Source organism: Anopheles coluzzii, chromosome 2 (assembly GCF_943734685.1).
Source record: "Anopheles coluzzii chromosome 2, AcolN3, whole genome shotgun sequence".
NCBI lineage: Eukaryota > Metazoa > Arthropoda > Insecta > Diptera > Culicidae > Anopheles > Anopheles coluzzii.
In genome coordinates, this window is record NC_064670.1 from 25,547,978 (window position 1) to 25,561,032 (window position 13,055).

Consider the following 13,055-nt stretch of genomic DNA (forward strand, 5'->3'; position numbering starts at 1 on the left):
CGAATCAGCAGAACCAGAGGAGCGGGCTTTGATTTGCGCTGTTACAGAGGGGATTAAAGTAGCTTATTTTTATTTTTATAAACGTTTTCAGGAAAATATCTGTAAAAAGCAGGTGCAGTTTTTTACACACCAGCTAGTGTAATTATCGAGTGATAATTCACAGTAGGCGATTAATTTTATATAGTGCTTTTTCATGGAAAACATCATCATCATTACATGAAACCAAACACGCTCGCCTAAAGGTATGCAATTCTCATTACATTTATTTAGTTATTAACGTGAAATATGTAAATAAAAGTGTACTGTTTAAAAAAATCTTTCACATTGAAAAAAAAACTAAATGTTTTCGTATGTTGAATTTTCAACCAGTCGCCCCTTTCCTTGCTAACCTCATTCATCGCTCTTTCGTAGCGTAATCACTGGATCGTTACAAATTGAATTATGTGTGATTCGCCTGAAACAAAACACATTACAGCGATGAATCGTAGGCTAACACAGACAGAAAGTATTATTTTCTCCCAGTGAAAAAGCATGCGAGAAAATAAAACGAAGAAACACTCGCCAAGGTAGTGCTGATTGAGTTAAAACTTTGCTATAGCCACGAATAGCATGAACAAACATTCTGTATTTTGCTCTTCCAATGTTACACTAGAGGTAAAAACCAAGAAGGATATTTTTAGGAGGCAATTGTTCGGAACATCAGAAGAAGGTTTCATTCATGCATACCACATTGGGTAGCATTTCCCACCACTTTGCCGGTAAACAACGTTTCTTAAAGCAGCACTATTTTCTCCAGGAACCATCCATCAATCTTCAAAAATTACTTGTTCCATAATTAATGCTGCGCCAAGCAGGCAGCACCAATCTGATGATAAATGTGTATCACTTATTCCATTATATAGCGCACACTTGGATGATTAAACAACAAGCAGAACCGGCCCGCTCGCCCGCTCGACGGCTGCTTCCTGTGTGACTTTTCCACGCCGCCCCGGCTACCGACCGAAACGCTCCGGGCGGCCCGCTGTGAAAACATTGCTTGTGCAAATTTATTCGCTCTGCATGTATCCAATCGGGACGCGCCGGGACGCCCGCTGCCCACCCGCTGTTCGTCCAGGTAGCGCTGGCATTAGGCTGGCCACACATTCATAGCAAACGCTTTATTTCCTGGTTTCATGCGAGCGTGATGCGCCCGGCAAACGCATCGTTCCGTTCCGGAATGGCCCCGGATGGGGCGATGGGACGGCGTGGATCCCTTGGGGACGGGTGGACATGAAAACAAAGCCGGGAAGTTCGCAGTGAGCGAGGTTTACTGTTTTTTTCTTCTTAATTAAGAAATTATGCGACTGACAGGAGTACACACGCATGCATACATGCAAATTGAAAGCAAGCAAGGCAGCGTGGGAGAGTATAATAGAACATAAAAAAATTGCACCATAAAAAGTGGAGTATCTTTTCCGGAATTAAATTTCGGAGCCCGCTAAGTCCCGTGTATGCAGGAATGGTAAACGCAAGAGTTTGCTAATTTCTGCGTTTACAAAGTCTGTTCTGCTGGGAGCCATTATTTGCAGCGTACTGTGAATTGCTTCAGTTCCGTCTGCACTGATGTGATGTGGTGAATGTTACCTTTTCCGCTTGAATTTGGTTTTAGTTCGAAATGAAGATAGGAATCTAAAAAAAAACACACACACACACAAACATTTTCAGCTTCATTGTTTTGCGTTGGTTGTGCAGCTTTCCAAACAGTGGTTGCGTTCAATTCTATTTAAAGATGTGGGGCGCATTCTTCGCATCGCAGAGTATTCAATCCTTTCCCATCCTCGCACGGCTTTCGCTGGCGTTGAAAGGTTAATGGCGTTGATGTTTCGAAGGCGCGTTTGAAAATTCGTAGAATAAGGTGTTAATTAATTTTTGAACAGGTTGTTGTTTACGACGAGAACTTCTTGCGCTATGCAAACACGAAGCTATATTTCATGCACCGAAGCCGAAATGTTTGGTTTGGTGCGTGATCAAAGCATCAGCGTGGTTGCCAGAGGGAGCTGCTTCAGTTGGGCTAGAAAACATGTACCAATTAGGGTGAAAATTTAAAGTTTTGCGAAAAATTTCAGCAAACTAATTAACTACATTGTCAAGGAAGTTTCGAAGAGGTTTGATGACGCTGCTTTAAGTTAGTATAATCTGTTGCGCGATCGTATCACCAACAGATATAGCTCTTAATGGAAAGCGAACTAATGACTTCTGTATGGAAAAAATGGAACTTTCTACAGACCATCCCGTCAGGGTTAGGTCAATATCGTGATAATTATGAACTCGAGCCAAAGGTTCTGTTGGCATACTTTGCCAAAATCGTGAAGCGTCGCAGTTCTTTGCATCCTCTCACAATCCCTGGGTTAAAATTAAACATCCTTTTTTCATTGGTTGAACAATCAATTGATGATTGTTGAATATTTTCTCTGAACTTTAAGCAGCTCATGTTAGTAATTGTTATTTAATCTTATATCAATAAATAAAACTTAATTCTACTAAAGCTCCTATCAAATTTGGCTTGGAAGCTTGACTTTTTTGTGTGTAAGAGCTTATACATTTTCAAGCATAAAATGTTCTTACATTCGCTTTCATCTCGCACATAAAAAAGCACCCAACCAAGCAGCACTAATTCAACAGTGAGGCCGCAAAATGGTTCACACGATCGCAATTAATTCCAGCATGAGTGGCAAGTTTGGACTTTTATGTTTGTCGGTGGGACAAACATTTCATCCAGCTCATCAATCTTCTCAATTTTCCGGTTTACAACCATATTCCATTAAAATGCGCCCGAGTATTTTTTTCCCTCTACTCATACGCTTGCATTGTTTGAACCCACTGGAGAGGAAAATTCAAATTTCTACGAAAAACGGCGAACCAAGAGCCAACATTATCATAAACCGACCATGTTACATATGATGGGACGCTTCTCTTTAGCAATGTTGAATTTAATTTCGATGATTTTAAACATTTATCATGTGAAAGAATGTTCTATTTTGCTTACGGTGGCAATGAAAGCAAATAGATGTGAAGTAAATAAATATTACTAAATAATGGGAAGTAATTATGTTACTCTCTATGCTTTGGCCTTCCCCCGCGCGACATAGTGTAGAGGGAATGTACGGCAGCGCAATTAGCCCGGAATTAATTGAATAATATCCCCCCGGTGGCAGATACAGAAGCCTATTTGCGCTTAACTTTTGCCGCTTTGCATCATTTTCCAAGAAGGATTTAGAATAGTTCCTCTAGGGTTGCAAATTATAATCTAGCGTTGGCGCTTTCCATTTTCAGTGGGTAAAGCCCCAATGGTGCCGCTATTAAATCTCCATTATCCGTGCAAGAAAGCAGTTGAGATTATAGTTTTTTTAAGTTTTAACATTTTTGCCCTTGTTTGAGATAGAACAGATGGAAACAAAAAGAACAGACTGAACCTAACGTTAAGGCGTTTTTCTTGTGCTTTTTAATGAAATCCGTAGATTTCTAGGACACAATCTCGGTCAGCATGATCATCATCTGTGATTTAAATGACCACATAACACGTTTATGTTGCCTCTGGCCCAGGTTCGCGCTATCGAATGAGATAAATGTTTGTTTGTTTTTTTTTCGCCAAAATGGCATGTTTTGCTTTTGTTCCTGCATCCCGACCCAGGGCGTACATTGGAAAAGGACCAAGTCTCCCCAGTGCCTAAAGCCCCTTTGCCCTTGGATGTTTGTTTTGCCATTTTTGTTTCCCAGTTTTCTGCACACGGTCCGCAACATTGTATGTCCCGGTAGACCTTTACAGTGTTGTAATGTGAAATGAATCATGCAAATTTATAGCACCCACCCCGTGGAGAGGGCTCACACTGACCGAGTCGGGTGGGTTAATTGGTGGATCTTTTGGCCGAAGGGGGTTGACGACCCACGGTGAACTACTGCCCGAACGGGCTGAAAAGCGTCCCACCAAAACCGAGCCGAGGCAGCGCTAGCGGGTAGCTGCAAACTAGGAAGATGGACCCTGGGTTATGAATAATTCATTCGGGTCCATTCGAAACAAAACGCAAAAACAACCTTCCCGCTTCCATCAGCGTCCCAGCGCTGACTCGGTGAGCGATGCAACTTGAAGCAGTAGATGTAAATTTTGAACTTGAGCCAAACTTTGTTATGCTTACCGTTTCGCACTGGCAAGTCTTATTTCCGGGCTTTCTTGTTTCTTGTTGGTATATATTTGGGGCCGGTTCTTTCCCCACGGCTTGCTGTGTTTTGTCTCTCATTTATGCATATTTTTAAAATGCTCCCTCGAGAGGAGCCTTATATTGGGTTTATTTTACCGTGTGCTTATAATACCAGGGTGAGCCCGCTTGCCCCGCAAGACTGTGTGGCAGTGGCTATTATGTTGTTTGTTTTGGAGTGATTTTTTGTGCCATTCAATGTCGATGAAATAGTAAACGAAACAAGCTTGCACAAAACAATGAATGCCCTTCTCGAATCAACATAAACGGGAGATCACTTGAGGTTTTGACGTTTGACGTTTAACGTAAAAGTCGCTTTCGCATATCGCTCAGTATCTTTTCTTGAAAATCGCGCTGTTTATCTCACTATTTTTCGGTTTCTGTATAATCACAGTATTTTAGAACACCGTTCGTATTTCGTGCAATAGTGCGTTTATCTCTGTGACCCAAAAACTCGCGCATATTTCGCATTTCGGATCGCGTCTGAGTTCACGCGTCCTGACCGCCATCGCTCTTGTTGCTGCAACGACAACCTGCACCGTTTCCCGTAGAATGGCCCGTATTTGCAACGCCTGCACTATGGAAATTGCGGAGGCATCTATCAGCTGCTGCCTGTGCGACTCCCCATTTCATCAGCGCTGCACTTCGGTTCCCGCTGATCTGTTCCTGCGCATTTCGGAATATAAACAATTACACTGGTGCTGTATTGGCTGCAACAACGTCTTCATGAATCCGCGCACCAAGTTCGTAAAAGACGCAGCCATGCAATCTGGGTTCCAGGCGGCAATAACGACAGTAGCCGAAAGCATCAAGACCGTTATGGAGCCATTGACTAACGAAATTAAAACTGGGTTTGCACGGATGAGCCAACTTGACCTAAAAACTCCACGTAGCAGTCACCCTCCCGCAAAAATTCGTCGCATAAATCCATCCAAACGTTTGTTTTCCGATGTCATTAAGGACAATCACGCATTGTTTACATTCGGTGCTACGAGCAATCAAAGAAATAGCCAAAACAACAATACGAAGCGAACTGACGATGTTCAACGCAAAACTCATGCACCACCTGTGATAACTGGCACAAAAAAGGATATAGCAGCATTTCCAATCAAAATAGTACCCGCTCATTCCGCGGTGCAAAAATGCGCGTTGTATATTTCCCGGCTCTCTCCCGATACAACCAGTGACCAAATTGTACAAATGGTCAAACAAGCTTTATCCATTGACGATGCTACAGCATACTGTCTTATTCGCCAGGGTACAAATACGGCTACACTCTCATTCCTGTCGTTTAAAGTGTTAGTGCCTTTATCACTACGTGACAAGGCTCTTTCCCCTGACACCTGGCCTCTTGGCCTATCAGTACGTGAATTCATTGACTACCGAACTCAACAGCCGAGTGCAAATTTTCGTATACAACCGCCAATGGGTCTCTCCACACCTACAACTTTGCCTACGGTGCTAAATATTCGGTCACCGCCACTGCTGGATCACACAATTTTATCGGCACACACTCCACGCACATCACCAACACCGCAAACCCACTAATATTCACCGGTATTCAGTCCACGCACATCGCGCACACTTACAATCACACAAATCATCCTGACACGTCTCAAGAAACGAAGAACACCGGCGCTGAAACAACGTTAGTAAATAATAATTGCACTTACCAGACGATTGTTTTTCCTACAACAAACAATATTTTTTCGACTGAGGCAGTGCTTGACGAAAGGCGCACGCAACTTAATGATCGTGAAACCAAAACAAACCATCGCCAAAGAACGGACACTACACTCACACAATCGCACGGCTATCATGTCAATCCTACAGGGGTCGCCTGCCGTAATAATACTGACGAATTATTGTTCCTGTACCAAAACGTTAGAGGATTGAAATCTAAATGCAATCAAGTATTTGACTATGTTTCTACAACCCACTATGACGTTATTATCCTGACTGAAACATGGTTGGATTCAACGATTGATTCCTCGGAATTGTTCCCGGATAATTATACAGTGTATAGAACAGACCGCAGCAGCAAAAATAGTAAAAAATCAATCGGTGGCGGGGTTCTCATTGCCGTTGCTTCACACCTACGTACAATACTTTGTCCTACACAGGATACCGTTGAGCAACTCTGGGTAAGAGTTTATGGTAATAAACGTACTTTTATCACGGGTGTAGTGTACATTCCTCCAGATTTAGTAAACAACACTACTACCATGCAAACTATCTGCTCCACCATAGATAATATTGCTTGTGCAACCACCGATACGTTTCTCCTATTCGGGGACTTTAACTTCCCCAATCTTTCCTGGAACACCGATGATTCTAACGTTCCTGCACTGCGAATCAATTATGAGAATTCACGAATTACGGACAACTGCCGCTCTTTGCTTGACTGCATCTATAGTAATGGGCTTTCTCAGATCAACTTTATACCTAATGCATCGAATAACATTCTCGATCTCATAATTGTCTCTGACGAGATCCTACATTATTGTGCCCCACCGGTGGTGTCTCCTTTCCCTATGGTTGCCGTTGATGTTCATCATCCTCCTGTTGAACTACACTTAACTGGTGCTGGCAATACAGCTCGTTCCTGGCGTTCTACCTCACCAAACCGTGAGTCCGGCACACGTAACTACAGGCGAACTAACTTTATCCGTCTAGCTGAACTGCTTCAATCTACTGACTGGTCTTTCCTGGAAGGTAATCCGGATGTTAACTCAGCATTGGAACTATTTAACACAACACTACTGGCGCTTATATCTGAGTGCTGTCCTCTAATGCCACCGCGTCGCAGTCCACCATGGTCTGATGCACGTTTACGCCGTCTAAAGCAAAACAAAGCGTCATGCTTTCGCTTTTACAGTACAAATGGTACACAACACTCCAAGTTAAGGTTCATTGCTGCCCATAATGTATATAGAAGCTATAACAGACAACTTCATACTAATTATCTCATTCGAGTGAAATTCTCGCTCATCAGACACCCAACACGATTCTGGAGGTATGTTGAATCAAAACGCGGTAACAGCTCGCTCCCCGATGTTCTCACATATAACAACGTCTCCACAAGCAGTAAGGAAGGCATGTGCAACTTATTTGCTGATCGTTTCAAGGACTGCTTTACTACGGATGATGCAAGCTTATCATTAGAAGCAGCTTTAAATAATGTGCCCCGTGATGTTGTTGACATTGATGTACGCGATATTATTATCTCGGTAGATACTGTACTACGTGCTCTGCAGCAGGTCAAAACCTCATACAACCCTGGACCCGATGGTATTCCTACGGCAATCCTTGCCAAATGCCGCGAATTTTTAGCAGAGCCTCTGTCTCAAATCTACCAACTCTCTTTTGCACAAAGTACTGTACCCACGGCCTGGAAATCCTCTGTGATGTTTCCGGTGTACAAAAAAGGAGATAAAAACTCTGCTGAGAACTACCGCGGTATAACCACCTTGCCTTCTTGTGCCAAGGTGTTTGAGATCGTCATACAAAACTCGCTAATGTATCACTGTCGTTCTTATATTTCTACACGCCAGCATGGTTTCTTTCCTCGACGCAGTGTTACCACAAACCTGGTGGAATTCGTCTCCAACTGCCACGCAGCCTTTACTTCCGGAGCTCAGATGGATGCAGTATACACTGATCTTAAGGCTGCGTTTGATCGTGTGAACCATCGCTTGCTGTTGGCTAAGCTCGCCCGGATCGGTCTCTCTACTCCGCTGGTGAATTGGTTCAGGTCCTATATCTCTGAACGTAGCTACTACGTACAAATCGATGGTGTCTCCTCTAAGGTTTTCGAGAGTTCATCTGGCGTCCCTCAGGGCAGCAACTTGGGACCACTGCTGTTCTCGCTTTTTATTAACGACGTCACACTGGCCATTACGGAAGCAGATTGTCTGCTTTATGCGGATGATGTTAGGCTGTTTCGTATCGTACGGAATACTTCCGACTCTCTTTCACTGCAAAGATCGATTGATGTTTTCTCTGACTGGTGTATCAACAACGACCTGCTAATTTCTGTTGATAAGTGTACGTCAATGTCTTTCTTTAGAATAGCTAGTCCGATAAGGTATATCTATAGCATATCAGGGACACAACTACCGCGGTGCAATACGGTCAGGGATTTAGGAGTCACCCTGGATCGCAAACTAGATTTCCGACAACATTACTGTGATATTTTAGACAAAGCTAACAAAATGCTAGGATTTATTCGTCGACATTCGAGAGAACTTAATGACCCACACTGCCTGTTAACTCTGTATAAGTCCTATGTTCGTTCCATCCTCGAGTTTAGTTCTACAGTTTGGTGTCCGTTCTCTAGTGTTTGGTCCAATAGAATAGAAGCTGTCCAAAAGAGAGTTACTCGTATTGTCCTACACTTCACACCGTGGCGTAATGTAACCCCTCGTCCATCGTATCATACTCGTTGTTTGTTGTTTGGTCTGGACACACTTGCTAGGAGACGTGATAATGCCCAATGTACGTTTTTGTCCAAACTTATTGTCGGTGAGATAGATTCGCCAGAACTACTGGCTAGAGTCAACATAAATGTCCCTCCTAGAGTGTTCCGTAACTACAGACTATTAAGAACTGACCTTACAAGACGTGCATATAGCGAGAACGACCCAATGACTGCGATGGCCCGTAAATTTAATCAGCGTTACATTTTATTTGACTGGCACCTACCTACTAGATTCTGTTGATCGGTTTTGTCATTGTACACTGCGTTAGTTATTTAAGTTTTAGTTTTAATTCAGTGATAAGGCCGCTTGTTTGGCCAATCACTTAATACAATAAACAAAACAATACAATCACTTCGGTGGGCGAACAACATGTTTCAATGCAAATGAAGAATTGGTCAGCGGGTCAAGAGTAAGTGGTATTAGAAAAAAAGGAAAACCAATCACCAACGAATGCTTCCGTGAATTTAATTACAGCTCATAATGAGATTAATTGGTGAAAATTAATTTACCACAAAACAAAACGGTCCATTCACCTCCACGCGGAACGGTGTGTGCGCTGGCAATGCAAACGATTGAAACTCATAATCGCATCAAAGCGCTCCAGGTTCGACTAACCAGCCAACCATACTAACGATGCGAACTCGTTCAAACGAAACCACTCGCTAAATTAATCTCTTTACAGTTTAGAGTGTTTATCTCTAGCCACAGCTGCACGTTTCTCATACCGTGTGGTTGATTGCTTCATGCTTGACTTTTTTTTTGCGAGACTCGGGTGGATAGTGAAAGTCAGTGAGGGCCAGGTGTGGGGTGAAACCGCGCGCCTGATATGCTCCAATGTGGTGAGGCGTACTGTGCAATTATTGCGGTGTACTTTTATTCCACACTTGCCAAGAGGACAAATGTTGAAACGTAGTGAAAATCCCTTGCACATGTGTGGTGATGAACTTTTTTTTTTGTTGCAATTCAAATCAACGAAACCGTTCAACAGTGGGTGAGTTCGGAATGTTTCTTGCCGGCGCGCCGCGAGTTCATCTCCACCGGGACAAGTTAATCGTGAATAATGATCCCGCGCTAAGTAGATGTGATCCGTTTTCATCCGTGCAAGTGATTTCAAATGATGATTGATGTTGCTCGTGGAAAGGTTGATGCTTCTTACGAACTGCAAACAGTTTAAATCCACCATAACGTTTGATTTGCGGGTGACAGGTGAACGAATGGAGTTTAACTTTTGGTTCCAATAGGAAAAAAGAAACGGAGCTTAAACAGGGTTCTACCAACCAGTATGAGTATTGGTAATCCCATTTTTAAATGCACATTGCATAACTTTAGGCGCATAAAATATCCGTGAGAAATTCATTCCATCCGAATGGACCGTTCATAATTTTAATTTCTTTGATGTATTCTCTTTTACTAAATGTACGACATCCACCAAATTTAACGTAATACATCACCGTTGTGCTGAATTAAACTAGGAAAGAATCAACTTTACTCTACAGCAATGCACTCAACAACCATCACCAATAGCAGCTGGTCTCCAATGACACAGGCATAGGCCCCTTTGGACCCTTTCGTTATCCTCTCCGTTCCTTCGATACCCAGTGGCCGTCCAACACCCTCCATGCGGTGCTGTGCAAACTTTGGTGCAAAATAAAAATAATCAAGATAAACAACCCATGCACACAAACACACACTCTAACACCCTCTTAGGCAGCGGCTTGAGCCTTCATTTTACGGTGCTTCAGACTTTACGGTCTGCTGCGAGAAAAATGAACACCGAGAGCACTTCCGTCAGGGAATAGCGATATTCTCTTATCCGGGATCGTTTTTCAAAGCCTGCTTCAAGTTGTTCGTTGCTTCTTCTCTGGACGATGGTCTCGTAGGGTATGTGGGGTGCAGATAGAGTAAAGGAAAAAAAAGAACGAGGAAAACATATAATTTTAATCATAGAAATCTCACCCTAGAGTCAATGGGGGAATAATCTCATTGGACTGTGTTTTGTATATGTCTTCCTCTTCAGCATTAGCCCATAGCTACCCCTCAGTAGAAAGTGCATTGGATGGGAGCGTTCAAGAACTCTTTAGCGTTCTTTTATTTGCTACTGCTGACGCAAGGCCGTGGCACTTAGGCTGAACCGGGCCTGCCATGTGGCGGTGGATGGGCCCCACCGTGTACATCTTCGTACTTTTGCGTGCGTATTACACACTCAGCTTATCTCAATCAGCCCGAATTGAATTAGCCAGACTGCTCGGCATTACGAGTCATTCAGGATGCCTTTGGGAGGCGGAAACGCGGCAAATGGCGAACGAAGGAAAAAACCAACCAAAAACGAGAGGCGATGCAAAAAAGAAACAACGAACATCCGGATGAGCTCTGTGAATAGTGTCTGAATGCGGCGTTGTCGGTGTCTGAAATGGGTGGTGTGTTTAAAAGAATATCCTACTAACTCCGATAAGCGTACCGGAATGATGCGATGTTTGTGTAAGTAACATCGCCTGAAATCCCACTTTCTATTGAAAAGAAAATGATACGATTCTATCGGTGCCACTTACGACTGACATTTCATGTTTAAATTACGGATTGAATGTAACCCTGAGGAGGCGTAGCTGAAACTGATTTTAAGCAGAAACTGATACGTGCAGTGATGTGCATTGCCTACATGTAGGCGGATAAACCATTACACACTAAAAAAGAAACATCTTATTTCGGTTTTTGTTAGTGTGATTAGCTCCGCAAACATATTAATTAATCCACTCCACGCTTTCCTTCCGCTCCACTCCACGGTCTGATGAAGATCCCGCAAAGCCTTAAATCTGTAATGCTAACCATTCACTTACTGTCCAATTTATTCATGCATCTCAAAACGCCTTGCACATGGATGAATCTACAGTTTGTGTTGCTCTTTTCACAGAAACCAGCAGCCGAAACAGACATCCGAAAAAAAAACACATCCCCGGTTAAGGTTAAGAACTGTCAAGAAATGACTTGGTGAAAATCTTACTTGACGGAGGGGTTTTGTCCAGTGTTTGTACAAAAAAAACCCTCGCAACATTAACCCACAAGCCGCCGGGGCCGGGGCAATGGCGTGCCGTAGGATGAAAGGCTAACCCGAACCCATATCAAGCGAAATGTTTCCAAAACAACAAATCAGCTGTCGGTTTCCGCAATCGTTCTCAAATTCAATCATAAGGAGCGTTGTGAACCTTTCTCCTTTCCAGGAGAAGTGGTGTGCTGCTGGAAAACGGCCCAGGGTGGTGGAGAAGGGCCGTAGCTAAGGCCCAAGGATTCAGCCATGCGTTGCGGTAGCCGGACCGGTTTTTCTAAAGTTAATTCAAATCTGTTCATAGAGCCAAACATCGGTCGGAAAGCATTTAGCAGATTATGTTACGGTTGAGTGATGAAGTGATTTATTTGCATGTTGAATCGCTTTGCGATGCGGATGGTTCGGTCAGTCGGTCGGATGGGCATATTGTTATTGCGATTTGGTAAGCAAAGACAGTGGCTTCCTTCTTCTTTCAGTGAACATTCTCTGTACCGTGAAAGCTGTAGTCAAATAGATAAAATTACTAGTGAAGTATGAGATGAGATTAAGATAGTTTATTCTATGAATTCCATACCAGTACAAACCAACTATAGCATGCTTGCCTCCTACATTAAACGCTTTCTCGTTCCAACGTCCGAAAGGCAGACAACGGAAAGGTTAATAGGATAGCGACTTCCCGGCCAGGCCAGATCGATGGTAGAAAAACGATGATTAGCCCTACCGGAAATTAGCCTGGCATCCAAGGCAGGGACACAAATTGGCAGAATAATTAGCAGGAAAGGATCAGCAGCTTTATAAGGATTGGACCTGACTTGGACGATGCCTCCTCGAAACCCTTTGATGTGGACGAACGACCAGCAGTTAAGAGCATTACGCTGGCATCTGGCTGGGATCTGTGGAAATCGATTTCGGTGTTCAGCGGCTCAAAGCGATTTTAATTATTCAAACGGAATCGCAGCCCAGCAATGGGTGAATGGGTGAATGTAATGGAAATGATTTTTTACCAATTCTAAGAAAGCTTAAAATAAAAAGACCGTAGGAAGCGTCCGTGCAACAAATCGTGATCAGGTGTTTTTCTTTTGAAACGTTCTATAATAAAATCACCATTTCTCTCTGTAAAATGTTTATAGCCTGTGAAATATTTCAAATCTATTTATTGGCCTTTGATTTTATACCTTTCTTGACACTAAAATGTGAAGAAAAAAAGTAAAATTTTGAAATTTTATGTCAACAAATGCTGCTTTTTTGTAGGCGATTTTGGTTGGTAAATATTTCCGGAGGTTATCGCTGCTATCTAGCAGA